Source organism: Bidens hawaiensis, unplaced genomic scaffold, assembly GCF_021521415.1.
Source record: "Bidens hawaiensis isolate Kalapana, Puna unplaced genomic scaffold, B.hawaiensis_p1.1 tig00001611_1, whole genome shotgun sequence".
Taxonomy (NCBI): Eukaryota; Viridiplantae; Streptophyta; class Magnoliopsida; order Asterales; family Asteraceae; genus Bidens; species Bidens hawaiensis.
The window spans coordinates 108,450-129,909 of record NW_027504957.1 but is presented as its reverse complement, the minus strand read 5'-3'; the positions used below and the strand labels follow the sequence as shown (position 1 = coordinate 129,909).

The window sequence follows — 21,460 nt, the reverse complement described above, 5'->3', positions numbered from 1 at the left end:
ACGAACGGTTCACGAACACAAACGAACACAAATAAAATCGGTAGAGGCTAGAGAATAAAACCATGTATTCATCAATGTGAATATTGAAAGCTCGTAAATGAATCGTATTAACACGAACAAGGGCATATTCGTGTTCGTTCATTTAACTTTATAATTAATCGAACAAATATTTATGTTCATGTGCGTTTATTTAAAAATGAATATCTGTGTTCGTTTATGTTCATTTTTTTAAATCTAAACAAACATAACTAAACAAAGATAAACGAACATAAATAAATATATATGAACTAATGTGAATGAACATAAACAAACATAAACAAACTTAAATCTGAAAACACATAAATGAACACAAATTAACAAGGAATTTTTACATATTTTAATGCCCCAATTAACAAGGGAATTTTTACATATGTAAATGCCCCAATTAACAAATATAAAACCTTTAAGCAGATGACATATCCACATAATATTTAATTATTTTCTATTAATACATAAACGAATGTTCATGAACATAAATGAACGAACGGAACATGTGTTCATGTTCGTTCATTTAATTAAACAAACACAAATTTTGTGTTCATGTTCATTTGTTTATTAAATAAATGAACATAAACGAACTTCCCGCCGAACGGTTCACGAACAGTTCACCGAACGTTCGGTTCGTTTACAGGCCTAAGAGAGGTGCACAAAAAACCCGAACCCGGAACAGGACCCGAAAAAACACCCGGAACCGGTTTTTCTAAAACCCGGGTTTTTAATACCCGACCCTAACCGTAGGGTACGGATAGGGTATGACTTTCAATGTTGAAACCCGAACCCGAACCCGTACCCGATCTAAACCCGATAATACCCGAAACCCGGTTCTAGGTATACCCGAAACCCGGTTTAAACTATACCCGAAACCCGGTTCTAGTTATACCCGAAACCCGGGTTTTTTGCATACCCGAACAAGATTTTTTGCATGCTAGGATATTAGTGTTTGTGCACATGTTTTTGTGTGGCTGTCCACAGATCTATAGTCGTTCTCCAACGGATCTTTTTTGGAGTACGTATATGATATAAATACTTGTTTAGAGCAACACCTTTTGATATACCAAACAATAACTAAAAACACATAAAATATATGTTTTTTGTATCATTGTTTAGTTGTTTATGTATGTTTGAATGAATTTTGAAGTTTGTATGCAAAAAAAATGGAGTTAGGATAAAAAATGAAGCAGACCCGTTAATAGAAGAAAACTGTAGAAAATGAGTTTTTTTTAATACCCGGAAAATAGGGTATTCAAAACCCATAAAACGGGTTTTTTTCAATACTCGAAAATAGGGTCTTCAAATACCCGGGTATTGAAGACCCGGTTTAATACCCTACCCGAACCCGGTACACAAGGTATGGTTTTTCAAGCCAATACCCGACCGTACCCGACCCGATTATTGTTAATACCCGATTTTTCAATACTCGATCATACCTGAACCCGGTTTTCACAATACCCGATTTGTGCACCTCTAGTTATAAGTACATAAATGGAAACCAGTTTGGGACATACACAAGCCCAAATATCATGAGACAATGATTTGAGAACCATTTTGGGGCACTCAAAGGCCCAAGAATTCTAACATGAAAACAGTCAACAAATACAAAATATAAATGAAACAAAGATTTGTTTAGCGACGCCGGCCATTGATTTTTTATTTATAGTTATAACTAGTGTTTAATAGGCAAGTCCGTAAAACCCGAGCGATGGTTTATCATTTCTCTCTTTTAATTACAATCACATTCAACAAATATTAAAAATTTGTAAGGATGAACAATTGCTTTTAAAATACACAGAAAAATCACTGCATTTCTCTCTCATATACTCACAACACCCTAAACTACTCCACAAATTATAAAAACTTCATTTACTAAATTTACTGATTAGGATGTAAATGCTTTGACGATTGACACCCTTGGGAGATGTGATTTAAACTTAACTAATGAAATAATAATTGCGATTCCCTGCTTCATGGTACACAACTACGCACACAAGATGACGTATCCTTTGCTGACGGGAAATGGCTTAAAGGTTTACTACACACGTTTACCGATTATTTAATAATCTATTTTCTTTGATATTTTTAGTTATTGACATTATTGGATCTACTTCATGAACTCTAAAATACGAGTAATGATTATTCTCATCTCTATAACATAATTAGAAATCAAATTTATTATTATTATTATTATTATTATTATTATTATTATTATTATGAAGCATGAATTGCTATAGTAGAGGACATATCTTGAGATTTGGAATGTACATTAGTAGAGTTTAGGTTTGTACAAATTTAGGACATTGAGCCTTGAAATATACATTTTGGATTATTTGAATCGTTATGTGCTAACACTTTGCAGTCTTTGCTAAGATATGTCATATGTAGAAGACTAGAAGGTTACAAGTTTGCTATTGGGTGCGTAGAAATACAAACAGCCACGAAGTGCGGTGGAATCCCCTAGTTGTTGTTGTTGTTATTATTATTATTATTATTATTATTATTTAACTTTATTTATATATTAAAGAAAATCGTACAATATCATTACCTATCTGTATTCTATATCTTTATTCAATTAAACCCATACATCACATTCACTATTTTTTTTCTTAGTACTTACAAGTACTCACAAAAGTAAGGGAATGCATATAAGAATTTATAAGAATAAGAAATGAAAAAGAGTCAAAATTTAACTTCCATAGTGTTCATTTATTGTTTAGACCAAACCATTTATGGTTTTTCATCGCAGTTTGGGTTTGGATTAGCATGTTCTTTGTCCTTCATGTTCATTCGTTTAAAATTAAAAGAACAGTCCACGGACGTAAACAAACGGACATAAATAAAAAAACTTAAATGAACATTTTTGAACAAACAAAAACAAACACAAATGAACATAATTGACAAAACATAAACGGGCCTAAGTTAGCATCAACGGACACAATGAACATGTCTAATACCTAACAAATCTTCCAAAGATATGTATTTATGTTTTTACTTATATAAATATAACTACTTATGCATTTATTAAATCTAAAAGAACATAAATAAATGAACAAAACATGTGTTCATGTTCATTCATTCAAGTAAACGATAATTAAATCCCTTTTAATTCGTTCAATATTAGCATGAATAAGCATTCCTAATGTGTAAAAAATTGTTAAGGAACTTTTATGGAAAAACATATAATATGTTGATTTTTTTAGTATTAATTTGCCTGTTTAAATTAAAAGGCAAAAGAAATGTTTATTAACCTAAAAGTTAGCAATCATTATTAGCAGGCAATCAAAGATGTTATCACAAGTATATATATGTACCGACCATCTTCTATGAAAGAAGAGAGTACTTGTCACAGTATCTTTAGAGTGATGAAATACCGTACTTGGCTTTCGATTTGTTTTTGGTAACAAAACTTGTAATTGAGTTGGTCTCGATTACTAAGTTTTCATGCTATTTAACTATTTGTTGTAAGCCACACCACTTTCTTGTTTGGTAAGGAGTTTTTATCTTAAGTTTATCTTATGGGTTTTTCTGTTTGACCTCACGAGTAATTCAAATCCCCTCATGAGCTATATTTATGGGTTTAAGTCTAAGTAAAAGACTACTAAGTGGATTAAGCCTCACAGAATCGACCCCATGAGAGCTTTTCAGGGGTATAATCAAATGTTCGTCGTAAAAAAAAAATAAAAAATCTAGTTGTAATTTCACAAAATATATTCTCTTTACAAATTTCAACAGACTCATATATATGTGATTTAACTTGAAAGAGGTCGGCTCCTTTTTCTTTTTTTTTTGAATATTAACCGGACATACACAAAACGAGCAATTACATTTAACTAGATGCTTTTAACCACTTGTTCGGTATAGAGGCAAAAGTCTATGCCTTACAACCAAATGGTTGTGGGTTCTGATCTCCTTTATAACATGGAGTGAAATACGTGAAAAAAAAACTTTAGCCGTTAAAAAAACTAGATGCTTTTAAATAACTCATATGTTGCAACGGAGACGTGACAAATGCCGAATTAATGTTTGGGCACGAAAGCTCAAACTATCATTTTTAGTATGTATTATAAGGGTGGTGGCAATGGGAAGGAACATGGAAGCCGGTACTGATCAGCATGAGCGGGAACACCGCCCCACCCCCCTATGATACCAAGAGAAATGAAGTTGCCGCGTGAGGTAGTTGTTGGATGTCATGCCTAACAAAAAAGAAAATAGGCAACTGGAATGAAGATCGGGATTTATGTTGAATTTTGAGTCGGGAAGGAGGAGAAACACCACCGTGCCCATCTAGATAACGTAGAAAGATGAGTGGGGTGACGGGACGATTGCCAACGCCCTAATTAGATTGCAATAATCTTTCACGTATAAATTCTCTTTCATTTTAAATAAAACGATATAATCATCAATGTTAATCTAGTTCGTCTCTTCAAAACCTAATGCTATCTTCAAAGATCAATACTAACGGCAAAGCTTGGACTAAAATCACATGGCTCAAAATTTTCAGACAAAAACAGAAAAATTTAAACTGCTGCGAAAACAAGGGGACCCCCGGCCCATAAGCATCCTTCACCACCGATTAATACGTCATAAAGAAAGCAACGAGGGATACCTAATGACAAACTTCATGATTATATAATAACCCCATAACCTTGTACGCTTGAAACACTTTTCATCTTTCTTTAACAATTCGGTGTTTGACTAAATCTATCTGAAATATAATGGCCCCACAAAAGCACTTGACCTCTGCTGGCACTAGCTCCTTCCTTGACACATGTTTCAATGGGCTCAATGCTCTATCAGGTTACATTTTAATATTTCTTGTGTACGTGCTGAATATTTTTATTGTAGTAGTGATTTAAGGCTATGCGTAATGGGGTGGCAAATCCAGGCGATAGGGGCGATTTTGAAGGGGAACACCGCCCCGCGGGCGATATTCAGGCGAAATGGGGCGGGGGCGATGGGTTGTTCTCGCCTTGCATTATATATATGTGTGTGTAAGAGATATATATATGTATATATATATTATTATATTACTATTTGTAGCCCCTACACCATTACAATCCAAAAGCAAAAACCCACCCTTTACTGACTGGGCGCCACGTGACGCAAAACACCCCAATTTGTAGTCCCTCCGCTACACATAGCCTAAGAGGTCACTAGCTTATAATAACACTTTGAACTGCTTTTGACTAAACTTATAAGCCATCAATTTATTGATTCATTTTTCCTTTTATTTGGAATAAAATTTTATCATTTCTAACTATTTTACAACAATTAATTATAGTTTTCCTTAACTTTAGGATTCTTCAAAAATATAATTTACATCAAAAATGTTATTTGTTTTTTCACAGGTGTTGGGATTATAAAAACCCCATTTGCGTTGGCAGCCGGAGGCTGGCTGAGCTTACTACTTCTGTTCATAATAGCCACATCAACTTTCTATACCGGTTTACTTATAAAAATATGTATGGATGTTGATCCAGCAATGAGAACTTATCCCGACATAGGAGATCGAGCCTTCGGTAAACCAGGCAGATTCTTAGTGTTATTCACTATGAACGTCGAGTTATATTTTGTTGCTACGGGTTTCTTGATAATTGAAGGAGATAATTTAAGCAACTTGTTTCCACAAATCGGTTTTGATATTATTGGGATTCATGTAAGTAGCAAGAAGAGCTTTGTAATTATTGTTGCTGCCATCATACTCCCAACAATTTGGTTCAATAATATGAAGATTCTTTCTTATATATCAGCAACTGGTGTCCTAGCATCTTTGGTTATACTAGGCTCTATCTCTTGGGTTGGTAGGTTCGACGGTGTAGGGTTTCAGGAGGCGGGTAAACTCGTAGATTGGAAAGGGATACCTACGGCTCTTAGTTTGTATACTTTCTGCTATGGAGCCCATCCCGTTTTCCCTACGTTGTATACTTCCATGAGAAACAAACATCAGTTCTCAAAGGTAGTAGATAGCAAACATAAGACCACACGTATTGGCTCGTTTTGGATTCCAAAACGAGCTCAAAACCGCCCCACACCTCATTTTGGAAAATATATTGATTGCAAGGGGGTTTTGAGGTTTTTTTTACAACTACGTCACTTTTTGCAAAACTAGTCATTACAGAGACTAGGAAGCCACATGTCAGAAAACCCCCTACGTGTTTAATTACCTCTCACTACGTACGCATGGTCTAATTGTTTTAAAGTAGTCTCCTTTTAGTTGTTCACATATTAACCATAAAGATGTAAAATGCAGGTGTTGCTATTGTGTTTTGTCTTGAGCACAATTACTTACTCTATGATGGCAGTGTTGGTTACCTTATGTTTGGTTCAGAAGTAGAGTCACAAATTACCTTAAACCTTCCTACCCACAAAACAAGCTCAAGAGTTGCAATATTCACCACCCTAGTGAACCCACTAGTTACATATGCACTACTGGTGACACCAATTGTCAACACAATTGAAGAACGACTTCCATCTCAATATACAAGAAAGTGTAGCCTCTTCATAAAAACAACGCTGCTAATAACCACGGTAGTTATTGCGCTAGAATTCCCCTTCTTTGGGTATCTGATGTCACTTGTTGGGTCGTTATTAACTGCCACAACGTCGATCATATTGCCAAGCTTGTGTTACTTGAAGATTTCAGGTACTTATAAGACATTTGGACTTGAATTGGTGATTATTGGTTTCATTGTGCTCTTTGGGATTTTCGTTGCAATCGTTGGTACATACAATTCACCGGCAGATATGGCACAAAAACTATAAGCCAAGAATTACAACTATATGTGAAACTAGAGAACTATACACTAGCTAATTAATATATCGGGAGGATATTTATAATGAGAATTCAGGTGCGCAAGACCTGTGTAATGTATTCAATTCTTAACGTAACTCTCAATGATGATTATTCAAGGATTAGCAATACATTGGTTTAACATCTTTATGTAATACTCATAATAATACATGATAGTACGTTTTTTGAACAACTAACTAAGTAACGCCGGGACAATTACTGAACACGAAAATATAATAAAACGTTTGGAATATATTTCTAAAAAATAAGTGAAATAGTGTACAAAAGTAGAAGAGAGGTGGGGGTAGGTAGGTTTTCTTAAACTTTTCTTTGATTAACTATGCGAATCAAGCTTGTACGTAACTCTTTTTTAAACTCAAGTTAGTGTGCGAGTAAGAGTTTACGGTGTAAGGCCAATTTTAGTGACTTATGATATCAAATTACGAAACTCATTATACATTTACGGTCAAGTTAATAATTTATGCTGGCGAGAAAACCGGACACGAAACAAGAGCTTCGGTGCACGCATTTAGCTTCAACGGTGAAAATATCCTCTAGAATGTTAGGTGTTTGGTTATAAATGTAACTTTGTATTTCATTTTAAGTGTGTGTGTTGTATGATGTAAATCACCACCCAAGGGGAGCTCACCTTGGGTGGGTCAGTTCTTCGTTTATTATATAAATCTTTTAGCCGATTACGGAGTCGTTCACTATACTTATTATCTTTATATTTTTGTTCGATCGTTTGATTTTTACCGCACTGTCTCAAAAACCGTGTCAAGAGCAAAACCGTTCGTTGTGATCGTTTTGGACCTACATATGGGATAAAATTGACCAAATGTATTTATAAAGGTTTGAATTGAGGTTAACTTATTCACTCAGAATATTATTCTTGATTATCCAATTGAAAGTTACTCCACTAATATTTTTCTTGAACAAGAGATCACTAATACCCCAAGGGTTTCACTAATACAAAAATAGTGATCACCTTTTACGGCCTTAATTGCATCATATATCCAAAAATTAGAACTTACGGGTAACAAACTTATATTTTTTTAAATATTAAAAACTCATGTGTATTAAACTCAAAAGAATCAAATTACAAAAGAGAAGAGGGCAGCGGGCAACAAGTAGCTCTGTCACCCACTTTTGAATGACAAATCTGATTCTACCGAAAACAAAAGTTATAGTTCTTCGGCGTCGACATATTACTACGCACGACTCACTGAACTTTTTTTAGAAACGTAGTAGCATCGGGGGTAAGAGACCCGAATGCATCAATGCAAAAGGAATGAAGACATGTAAATGTTCGAAACATGCTTTCTCGTGTTTAGCAAATTTTCCGCACTCTGTCTTTAACACGTTTGTCTAGCAACAAACCCGGTATCCATAAGGCCGATAAAGGGGACACTCCAGTAAGGTTCACACAGGCATCCACCCTGGTCTATCTAAACGTAAGAACGTCCGCTGACCGGAGAGTAAACCTCTCTTCACGTGAATCTGACACGAAATTCAAAGAAACCTCTTTTTTTTACTGAGACTCCCGCTCATTTTAATACATTATAAAGCACATTCCTTCCCTTGTAGATTTATGAGAGTGAAAAGGAGGGCTAATTAATCTAGAATCTAGATTTTAGACAACTCTTATATATTGAGGCTTGTTCACCGTTTGTAATATATATCAAACCCTGCTTGTCTAGTCGTTTCGTCTGATGAACTTCTTTACGCAAAAAATGATATTTTCTTTTATGCATGTATTTTGACGATATGTTTTAGTATATTTGTATGCCTCGTAGTACGGAATTTATCTTATAATAAGAAAAAAGGTACAAACACCTAATTAATCATACAAGGCCATTTTGGATTGATTAAACTCGATATATGATGATTTGAGAAAGGAATAAGTTAACGACATGTGGTTTTTACATTAAACAGAAGAAAGTTTTATGATACCTTATCGATTAGGTAAGTTTTTATGTTAAATGATACCCCCTCCGTTCCTTTGAAAATGTCCACATTTCTTTTTTAGTTTGTTCCATTACAAATGTCCACTTTCAAACTTTATTAATTAATTTCTAAATTTACCCTTAAATTAATGCAATTATTCCAACTTTTTTAAATTTTGTCTTTTTATATATGTCAATGGCATTATAGTAATTTGTTAAGAAAAAAGTGTAATCATTCAAACTTTCTTAAATTTTGTTTTTTTCAAACCATTACACTTGTAGAGGGACGGATGGAGTAATACAAAAAAGCTTTCTTCCAAGTTTATAATTAAATTAAACTTCATTATATATTGCATAAAAATGGCTAATTAAAGCAATAAATATGCAAATTTATATTCACCTTTTTTTAAGTAATGGATAAGATGTATCGTTTTAAATATTTACCCATTAGACGTGGTAATAATCAACAACAAGTTAGGGATATTTACTAGGTTAATTATCATACGGGTTTCATGCAGTTTGAGTTGGGTTACCGAAAGAAAATACGTTCAAAGTTAAGACTTTTGTAAAATTTTATGAGTTAAAGTTTATCACGACCAATAGGTTCAAAGTTCCCTTGTTTAAATATTTGTTTTGACTTCTTGTGTTTGTGCGCAAAGCCCCATTTAAACCATCAAGTGATCAGCGTGAATACGTGTAGTGGGAAGCACAAGTTTTCTTTGTCATTCTCTACGCTCCCTGTCAAGAGCAACATAACGGTTGTAATACGAAACACCTTATGCTTATTTTTAACTTAAATTTCTTAAGTTCAAAATAAATAGATCCCCGGTAGGTAACTTTGAAAGTGTTTAAAATTTAAAATGTACGTTGTATGATTTTAAACTTGATAAAAAAAATAAAACTTGATTGCATACAAAAACATGACTATCACAATAGGCCTTTTGTTTGACTAGTCTTGCATTATTCTTTCATTAAATAAAACGTCTCTTCATCATGAAAAAATGTACATTTGTCAAAACCCTTACGTGACAAAAACTAATAACGATGGTTCATCATCATCATCATCATCATCATCATCATCATCGTCATCATCGTACTCAGTATATCCCACCAATAGCAATGCTATGGTAGGGTCTGAGGAGGGTAAGATGTAGACAGCCTTACCTCTATCCCATAGGGATAGAGAGGCTGCTTCCGGTGAGACCCCCGGCTCGATAGTAGTTTTGAATCAAGCCTTGGACATATGACACATAACACTCAATCATCGGGACACCGGCTGATTGGTGCATGTGCCATTGTCTTTCGGCTATCAACGCCACCACATGATGCCTGATTAACCTTCCGCCACTTTTAACGTTATTTTCACGTGATTAGTAAAATAACGTCAAAATTAGTGCAATTTTACTTTTGCCCACCCAAGGGTTCACACATATATACATTATATGTGCGCACCGCAAGCAGGGCGTCTAATAACGATGGTTTAAACTTTCAGATGTTTGACTATAACCAAATCTAAGGTCTTAGCTTAGATATTAATTCACCAAAGCAATAACAATTACCTTAACATACATAACAACTAGCTATATGGTCGGGCCAAGTCTCTGGTGATCGGACACAACCTTCACTTGAACAAACATCGAGACTCCAGAAATCTTGGTGTTAAAGTAATGCTAGGTAGTCTAGTAGAGGCTCGGGAACATGGTACAAATATCAAGAGAGAATCGGGTTATGGAGTTATTTCCAACTTTACCCGAATGACCCTTTTATAGGCTGATCTTCAGACCTCTAGACCTCTATCGAACCGTCGGGCAAAATGCTAGTGGTCCGCTACCAAAATTATCTAGCCGCCAGTTGATTGTTTGTGGTCCGTTAGACAACTAAGTCATCGACACGTGCAGTGGCGAAGCTTGGGCTTAGTCACGGTGGTGACCGAAGTCACGGACTCAAAAATTTCGGGTCGACAATTCGGTTCGTGTTGGTGATTCGGGTCGGGTCGGGTCGGGTCAGATAAAACAATATGACGTCTATATATCTAATTTTTCTTCATTTATTCAAATAATTGTTCTTAAAATAAAAAAAAAATAGTTTTTTAACCAACAAATACCTAAAATATTCATGATGATGCGAGAGGAAGGGTGAGTAGGGATAAAAAAAATCGGTATTGATACCGGTACCTGTACCGAAATCGGTATAGATTTGGTACCGTCGGTACCGATAGATACCAAAGTTTTGAATTTTGGTACCGGTATATCTCAAATTTTACTTTCAATACCGGTATCGAACCTGATATTTTGATATTGGTACCGTAACTGGTACGGTAGTGATCTCATCCCTAAGGGTGAATACCTAGAAGAAGAATTGCAAAGACCTAAAATATTTATAAAAACAAATCTTTCACTATTCGATTACTATTTTGTAACTTTTATATATAAATATTGTGAGGTTTAAGAAAAAAAAAACAAACGATAGGGTATTATATTTTAAAAAAAATCAGTATTGACCGGTAGCATTTTGGAAATATACATCGGGGGTGACCGCGCTTAATACTTATAAAAATTTTCGAGAAAAATCATGAAATTTACCCTACTAACGGAGAAAACGGCAGTGGCCGGGCCACCCCCGGTCCCCACATGGCTTCGCCCCTTGACACGTGTCACAAATCCATACATCGTTATCTGCCACGTTTTAAAACGCCGTGGATTACTTAATTGGGTTAAAAACCCATGGCGAACCGTTAGAGGTTCGGATAGCATTCCATTCCAGTCCAGATATTACCCGTTGCAACTCCTGTCATTAAACAAATGAACGATATTGATTAATTTATGAAAATTTTTATTCATAATAACGAGATATTATCGGATAAGGGTCAATAAAAATCAAATTTGAATCTTTTAGATACACGATTAGAATAATCAGGTACATGGTTTCGTATGATCGGTTCGGGTATCACACAAAACCCGCAAAAAATAGAAATTATCAATATCATATCCAGTCGCGTATCCAAATACCCGACCTTAGTGTTTTTTATTCGAATTTTATTTTCATCTCGAATAATAAATGTCTTTTTGACTATATACACACTTGTCTCCTGGCACATACCTCATTAGTATGTTTAAATTATAAATATGTTAGGGATGTCAGACAAGCCCACATTTAACATGTTAGTTTAAAATTATTTTACGGGTACGGGTGCATATGGTATTTAATGATACATAATAACTTAATATGGTGGGTGTTTGAGATTGTTTATTTTTATTAACTTATAACTTATAAACTTTTCAAAAAGTAATAAGTTGTTTAGGATTGCTTATATTGTGAGAGGAAAAGTTCTATAAGTTACACTTTTGTAACATATTAACTTAATGAAACGTTATAAGAAAGTAAAATAAAGAATCCCAAACACCCCGTAAGTCAAAACATACACAGTCAATTATTCGAGCTATACCTGTGGTATATATATATTTTTTCTCTTTAATCTTTCACTGTTTTTGTGTAATAGGTATATATACTAATCCAATGAATTTTTGGATTTTAAGTTTCTTTTGTGTAATAAAGTTACATAAAAATAGAATAGTAAGAAATGTAGTTGGAATCACGAGTAGTTTTAACAAAGCACCGAGTATACTCGTGTTAAACCTGACACTCAAAAGTATTGGACCGAGTATAGATATTATTTTACAATCGGTAAGACTAAAGACTGTAATTACCTATACGTGTCACAAACTCGGCTAGTTGTCATCCCTAATCCATGCACATTAAAGAAGAGAAACACTCAAGAGTGTTCACATCACATTCTTCATATTAAAGTCCACCCAATATCGTCCTTAAGGTAGATTTTAATTTTTAAAGCTTTTCATCTAAATTGACACTAATTTCATTCTTAAAATGAGGATGAAATTTAAAGACTCGCTTCTTAATACTCATATCAAGGGACTCGTTATCAACTCTTCTTATTTATGTTAGTATTTGTAAATAAAAGAAAGACAAATTAATAGAAAAGGTAAAATAAAATAATTAATAAAAGTTATGGGTTCAAATCTTGTAGAGTACTCGGCCAACCAAAACCAAAACGTTAGAGGTGCCTGTTGTGGTCTATCTATCTTAGAAAATCTATAAATTGCTCTTAAAAGACAATTAGTTAAATAGAAATGAGATATATTAAGATTTTTAAAATATATATAAGCTTTAAAACTAAATTTGATTTTTTGGCTAACTTATCGGAAAGAGTGAGACGTATGACTGTATGAGGCACAAAATGGCCCACAACAAAAGTTGCTAGGTGATGGAAGACTGGTAAGTTACAAAAAATATGAATATTAAACATAACTTGGTCGACGTAACATAAATTCGGTTGGTATTGGTCAAGTTCGTTACGTCAACAACACTAAATCAAAAACTATAACTTTGTGAACACCCAAAACAAAAATCAAAGTGGCACGAATGTGGTCGCTATCGGGTTTATGCCAATATATGCATTAAACCTAAAAAGTAAATTAGTAAACACGGAAACACCCATAATAGTAGTGACACTCGTATAGCTAATTATACAAAATATAAGATGTTTTAAACGAAAAATTCCAGCTACGTTTGTTATGGTACCGAAACTAAACCAACAAAAATTACGTCAAGTTAACATGTTTAAAACACGGGCGTCATTGCGGCGAGTTAACACGACTTCGATCGGTATCAATTAGGTTTATTATGAGTACGGAAACTAAACCTAAAAAACTAATTTCGTCAAATTATTATATTTTAAAAAAAAATAAAGCGTGCTTAAAAACTGGAAAAAATAAACTAATAAAGCAATTAAACAACATATAATTGAAGAGAAAAAGAAGAACACACTTTGTTGCTTGGGGAAGAATCGAACTTACATGACTAAAAAATCATCGACTATTTGGGACACCTCCAGCCACTGAACTAAAGTTAACACATTGTTAAAATCTTAAACTATATTGTAAAAAAGATGAAATAGAATATCCTAAAAACATTTGTAGCACGGACCTTCCGTAAAAACCTGCCGCGTTGCATCGACGGCTAGACGCAAATTCGGTCGGTATCGCTTAAGCTCGTCACGACACCTACACTAAATCAAAAAATTATATTTGAACTCCTAAGATAGTGTCAGCACACGTATAGCTTATGATTAAAGCGACACATATATAGATGGTACCTGATAGAAAATAAATTACTAAACGCATAACTTATGATACAAAAAATAATATAAGTAAAACGACGTTTATCGGTTGGCAAATTACAGGCATTGTGACGAAAATTCGGTCGGTATCTATAGGTTCATCACACACTGGAACTAAACCCAAAAAAATAATTTCGAAAAATTAACATATTAAAAACAAAAAAAATACCAAAAAAACAAAAAAAAAACATAGGCATTGTCGCGGCGAGTCGACATACAGTCGGTAACGATTAGGTGCATTACCATACCAAAAGTAAACATATAAAATAATTTCGTTATTGACTATGTTTGTTACGGTACCGAAACTTTATAAACAACAACACGGGTGTTGTGGCGACGAGGCGTTACATTTTTAGTTGACGTCGTTTAAATTCGTTACGATACCGAAACTAAATCTTAAACTCAATATATCCTTAAATTATTATACTAACAAAAACCTTTAATAAAACGAATCTAAATTTCAAAAACGTGTGACAGCCTATCAAAATTTAAACAAAGTAGGCTTAAAAAAATTATACAGCCAAAGCTGCCCATCAAAGTTTAAGTTAAAACAATAAGTAGGCAAAAAAAGAAAAATAGACTGTGAAGCCAAGGTTTCGAACCCTGGCAGTTTAACTCCCAAATAGTTAGAGCAAAAGACACCTTAGCCAACATACCGCCACTAACAAACTTGACTAATTGATGAAACTAATAGTATAAATACAAAAACAATAGGATTCTAAAATGGAGTTGTGGCACCACCATTTGATATTTATCTAGATATATAATAACTTGAACCAAAGTCTCAGTATTATAAAAATTGGTGTACAGCGTGTATACAATTAATATTGGTTTATAAAAAACGTTCATATACAACTGTTTGGCATAATATACATACGTTGACTTACACACGATCTATATAAGTGGGACCTTTCTCGTTCTTTATATATCTCACAACAACTAATACCAATAAATTCCACAACCATTCTTCACATTTCTTCAAATTAACAGGCCAATATCAATTAACTTAAATTTCAATTCATTTGGTTGTAAGTTTGTGTGCAAAAGCATAAGATGGCTACAGATGATGGAGGTGGTCCGTCGAACAAAAGTGGAGGCCACTGGAAAAATGTTCGGCATAATTTTCTTGAAGGCGGTCCGGGAAGTAGCCAGGAGCTGAATTTGGAGAAAGTATCATCAAGAATCCAACAACTGTCTAAAACGTTGATGCATTTGAATGCCTTATCGAAACAACAACCCGTTACAGCTGATGCTGCAGCTGCAGCTGATCCCAAGGGGCTCAAGTTTAATATTAGCAACAACGACAATTTGAATAAGCAGTTTGAAAAATTCAAGGATGACAATGGCTTACTTAAACGTTCAAAGTTCGGCGAATGCATTGGTAACACATAATTCATAGCTTGTTCTTCATTTTTCATCCAAGTGCCTTCACTCAAATTAATTAGCTTGTCACAAAGTTTTATAATGTTGGTTTACTTAGTATTCATAAGCTTTATCCTTTTTACCTTTGTATATTGATAGGGATGGGCAAAGATTCAAAAGATTTCGCCGGGGATTTGTTTGATTCACTTTGCCGGCGAAGGAATATAAGCGGTGATTCAATTAACGAAGTACACTTTAAGGAATTTTGTGCTGAAATTGCTAATCCAAGTTTCGATTCAAGGCTACAGATTTACCTGGACATGTGAGTGTTTAATATTCTTAACTAATTCATATTATTGCTTGAGGAATATTTATATACTTATATACATATAATGCAGGATTGATAAAGATAAAGACGGTAAAATATCAAAAAATGAAATCATGGAGGTATGTATTAAGGAATACACATTTACCTTACATGTGTTTAGGAATACAAGAAGTATGTCATATATAAGAAACTTGTTTTAGAAGAGAGAATGCGTTTTTCTTTGAAGTTTGATAATTCATAAGTTACAATTTGTTAGCCTTTTAATGATTCCATTAAGAGCATGCCTATGAATTGGCGTGTTTGGCTTAAAAGACACATCTTAATGGCTTATTAGCCTCTTAATAGTTAAGTTTCAGAGACATGTTGAATAAATCATAGACCATCTCTTAATTCAGTCCTCTTAATATTGCCAAACAACCCCTTAGTAAATAATCAATCAAATTCAGTATACTTAAGCACGTCATTATCAGATAATCACATTTCCTTTTGTCAAAATTAATAGGTAAAAGTAGATGATCTATAAAGTAATGACAAAACCTTAAGTTAGTAATTATGTAATATTAAGCAATTATAGATATGAATACAACGATGATAATTACAAAAGAAATATAGTAAAGTGACCAAAGTCATTATATCCTAACTTATAATAAAGATACAATAAATGAAACCTCACTAATGCATGTCATCTGAAACCATATATATTCGAAGTGGGAGGAAATCAAACAATTAGAGTTGGTTTAAAAAACAATGAGTATGCTAAATATAATTTACAATTGATGCACATGATGCAGATTATCATGGCAAGCGCATCAGCCAACAAGTTATCAACTATTAAAAGCGATGCAGATTTATATGCAACATTGATCATGGAAGAACTAGGCATGGACGAAGCCGGCTACATCGAGGTACAGTTACAGATTACACAATAACAATTTGACATGGTTTGTTTGGAAATATTATAGTGGTCAATGTGTAATGACTAAACAGATTGGCAAGTTGGAGAAGGCATTAAAAGATGCAGCAACCGATAACAAGAGAGGAGAAACACAAGACTTAAGCGAATCATCTAGACCGCAGTCGAAACTGATGCACTTTTTACATGATAACTGGAAGAGATGCTGGGTGGTTGTACTTTGGATAGGGATAATGGTTGGTTTGTTTACTTGGAAGTACATTCAATACAAACACCGAGCTGTATACGATGTAATGGGGCCGTGTGTATGTATAGCTAAAGGTGCAGCCGAGACTTTGAAACTAAACATGGCGATTATGTTATTACCTGTTTGTCGGAACACAATTACATGGTTAAGGAATAAGACTAAGTTGGGTGCCGTGGTTCCGTTCGATGACAATATTAATTTCCACCAAGTAAGTTGATATTCTCACATGAGTGTAACTGAATCTAACAATTAAGTGAATCATTCGACAGACGAAGTACATTCATTTATTTTTTGTTAATTTGGTAAACGATTAAACACGAATAAACTTTTTTTTCTGTCAATTTAATTAAACAAACAAACATAAATACATGTCTTGTTTGTTCATTTACAATACTTGTGAACTTTGCTAATGTTCAGTTATTTTTATGTTCATTTACATTTTTATTTAAATTTATTAATTGGTAGGTTATTAATAATACTAATAGACCCATCATGCATTTGCTACCTCATCAACCTAATCATATTTTAAAATCAAACATTGAGTAAAGATATATTAAGGAAATCTCATTTAGTTTTCAGCTTTTGACTAATGGCATTTAGACTTTAATTTGGATATTGACGCGCCTAATTATAAAAAAATGTTGCATATTGTCGAATCATATGACGATGTTGTATTCAGACTTTGAACTGATCAAACTGTTTATTTCAAAGGTGTTTTCGTTTGTCTTCCTTTGTGTTCACTTATATCATTTGGAATATTAACGAACAAGCAAAAACTAACAAGAAAATCGGTTTGTTGAAGTGTTCGTATGCTTTTGCTTGTTCAATTAATAATTAAGTAACAAACACGAATAAAGTGAACTTTCATATTTGTTCGGTTCGTTTACATACCTATTCCTTCTTACTAATTTGCAATGTTTCTTAGAATGTTGCATAACTTATTACTGCAGCCTCTATTCAAAAATACCATTTTAATTTAGTGCAACTTTATACTGTCACAGGTGATTGCAGTTGCGATCGCTATTGGAGTTGGGTTACACGCGATTACCCATTTAGCATGTGACTTTCCCTATTAATCCATGCAACCGAGGAAGAGTATAAACCGATGCAACAATATTTTGGGGATCAAGCCGAGAACTATTGGCATTTTCTGAAGGAAGTAGAAGGGTACACGGGAATAATAATGATAGTACTAATGACTATAGCCTTTACGCTAGCATGGCTAAGAAAAGGCATTACACCACCCTCGTTTTCAAATAAATTAACCGGTTTTAATCCCTTCAAGAACTCAAAGCTATTTGGTGCAATTGGAACCAAATCAAAGGAATTTATTACCTCTCTAAACAAATTAACAGGATTTAATGTCTTTTGGTATTCCCATCACCTTTTAGTTATTGTCTATGCATTGCTTATAGTTCATGGGATCAAACTTTACCTCACCAAGGAATGGTACAAGAAAACGGTTCGTTATCTTCTCTCATTTTAATTTTATAAACCATTTTATTTATCACCGTATAATAACCTTTCGGATACAGACTTGGATGTACTTGGCGGTTCCAATCTTGCTCTACGCTTGCGAGAGATTGATAAGGACGTTCCGGTCTCGTATTGACCCTACCAGTGTACTTAAGGTATAATCGTACAACTAAAACTAATATTTTCACCATGAGACTAAAACCCACAACCTTTTAGTTGAGAGTCATAGTGTCATACATTTTTACCACTACACAAAGCTAGTGGTTTTGTCATTTCCCTATAGTTGTTATTAACTATCTCATATTTAGTTTCCAATGTTATTAGTCAACCGTTAGGATAGTTGAGAATCATATATTTATCATGTAACACCATATATATTATGGGTGAATCATATTTAGATTATTAATGAAGCCGTTACAAGTTTATCATTTAACATAAATTGATCGATTTTGGTTATGTTTTATCATTGACACAAAAGATGAGATATCTGAAAGCACTTGTCTGTTAAAGGTGACTTCTTATCCTAAAGTACCTAGAGGGGTACTGGCACTTCGAATGAAGAAGCCTAATAACTTCCAATACAAGAGTGGAGAATACATATTTGTCAAGTGTGCTGCTGTCTCTCCATTTGAATGGTAAATGATACCTTTAAAACGTCAATCGAAAATGATTTATAAATTGTGTATGGTATATATATATAATGCAGTAACTTTTGTAATTAATTCATGTTAATTAACAGGCACCCATTTTCCATTACATCTGCCCCTGATGATGACTACTTGAGTGTGCATATCCGGGAGAGTGGTGACTGGACTGAGAAAATAAACCAAACCTTTAGAGTTCCAAATGTAATACATAATTATATCATGTGTAATTTACTGTTAATTTGTTACTAAATCTGGTTAATCATATCACCTAACATGTGTTTTTGGTCTTTGATAGGCAACTGGGATTTTTAGAGCTGATTACCCCGAAGATAGTCCGCTGTAAGCGAATTTAACAGTTTATGATTTGCATAATATATACATACTAGTTTTTATACTAAAGTTGATAAGTAGACTGGCTGAGTAACGCGTTGGGTTAATGGTTTATGGTTTGCCATCTTTTCGCACCAGTTGAAATGGGCAGCATCCACCAGTTACTAGTGATGTTTCCCCCATGTATTATGCATTAAGAACTTATAGTATTTTACAAGTCTAGTGGAATATAATAAACTCTCCCCATAAGTGTTAGCACATCAACCAAAACTATTTCAACCGTTACTTAAAATGACTTATTAACAAACCCAACCCACCAACTCACCCATCTTGATCATGTGATTTAGAACTTTTATGTGCATTTGGTTAAGTTTAAATATGCATACAATCTCTTAAATTCTTTTATTATAACAACAATTGAACAATAAAAAGTTTTCATGGGTGAACCGAGTCCAAACCGTGTTGTTTGGACCGATTCTAGAACAACTTGTTCCAACCAAATCTAATTGGACTCATTTCCCCATCATATATAGATTTTTAAAAATTTAGATGTGTATATTAAAATGAGTTGATCAAAACTATTGACAGGGTCCCAAAAGTTATAATCGACGGTCCATATGGTGCACCGGCACAAGACTACAAAAATTTCGAAGTGGTGTTGCTAGTGGGCTCAGGAATTGGAGCAACCCCGATGATCAGTATTGTGAAAGACATTGCGAATAACATGAAAGCCAAGGAAGAACAAAAGTATGCATTGGAAAATGGTTTACAAAAGGCTAATCTGAGTCCAACACATACACATGACTTTAAAACAAAACGGGCTTACTTCTATTGGGTCACTAAGGAACAAGAGTCGTTTGCTTGGTTTAAAGATGATATGAATGAGGTTGTCGAGACATGCAAAAATGGTGTTATAGAGATTCACAATCATTGCACAAATGTTTATAAGGAAGATGACGCGAGATCTACATTAATTACTATGCTTCAGTCACTTTACCATGCTAAAGAAGGTGTTGATGTAGTGTCTGGTACTCGCGTGAAGTCTCATTTCGCTAGGCCTGATTGGCATGATGTTTTCAAAAGAATTGCTGAAAATCACAAAGGTTCCAGAATAGGTTAGTCCTACTAACTCATTCTCACTTTATTCGTTGCTTTATAACAAACATACCCACTAAAGTGTCATACATAACACTAATTTAGATTTTAGGGTCTTGAGATGGTTGAGCGTGAACCTTTTCCCCAGTTTAAAGTTTAAACCCCGACTCTAAAAACATGTTTTTAAAATTCTTAAATTATTTAAAACTTCTGAAATAAACTTCATCCTACACACACGTGCGCGCGCGCACACACACACAAGTGTTATTACTTATTTTAGTAGTGTTTGTTGATGTACGTTATATAATGTTATAAAATAATAAAAAAAGGCGAGCTTTATATTATGAATACTAATGTCTAAGGGCAACTGATGGGTAGTTTTGCTAGAATAGGTAATACTATTTGTAATGTTTTTTAACCTTAATATTGTTATAATTCGCAGGGGTTTTCTATTGTGGAATACCAACACTAGCAAAAGAGCTGAAAAAACAAGCCACAAATTTTACAAATCAATCAACATCGTTTGTGTTTCACAAAGAAAATTTCTAAGAGAAGATTCCTTTGGTGTCCTAAAATTTTTGAGGGTCATTATTCATGCCCATCAATCACCACTCCTTGCAAAGAATTGAAAATCAAAGTTACTATAATTTAAGATTATGTTTTTGTTTTGCGTCTTTTTATGATTGGTGTCATCGTTCTATCATGTTGGTCGGTTTATTATCGAATTAAGTACATCTGATTTATGAGTTTCTCTTGTTGGAAAAGGTTTAATTATGACCTTGGGTGGCAAGCTAAAGGTGTATACGTTTCTTTAGATAACTTGAATTATAGTTGCATGAATTTCAAAGTATTGTGTTATGATCGCTATTAAGCTAAGCCCAATGGGTCTAACCAAAGAGCCCAATATAAGAGTTGAGTGCATGCCCAAACAAGTTAAACACTCAGGTTATAAGCAAGAAGAACAGATGATTGTGCAAGGCATGTATAGAATTATGTGTAAGGTCAAGATTACACATCTCTAGTACTTCTTCTCTGTAATCCCCACACCCTTCTTGATTCTTAAACTGTTTGAATTCAATTATTGAATATTGATTGC

The 21,460-nt window shown here is 33.9% G+C and overlaps 2 pseudogenes across 1 annotated transcript; both read left to right on the top strand.

Moving 5' to 3' along the window:
- Positions 1–4,748: 4,748 nt before the first annotated feature.
- Positions 4,749–6,948, top strand: LOC143609547 (amino acid transporter AVT1I-like; annotated as a pseudogene).
- A 7,965-nt stretch (positions 6,949–14,913) lies between these two features.
- LOC143609540 (respiratory burst oxidase homolog protein C-like) lies at positions 14,914–21,234 on the top strand (annotated as a pseudogene). The gene is made up of 13 exons (XR_013149439.1): positions 14,914–15,347; positions 15,488–15,650; positions 15,727–15,775; positions 16,448–16,561; positions 16,644–17,024; positions 17,818–18,084; positions 18,172–18,278; positions 18,352–18,447; positions 18,803–18,927; positions 19,032–19,140; positions 19,235–19,278; positions 19,858–20,384; positions 20,807–21,234. The product of XR_013149439.1 is annotated as a respiratory burst oxidase homolog protein C-like (transcript).
- The last annotated feature ends 226 nt before the right edge of the window (positions 21,235–21,460 follow it).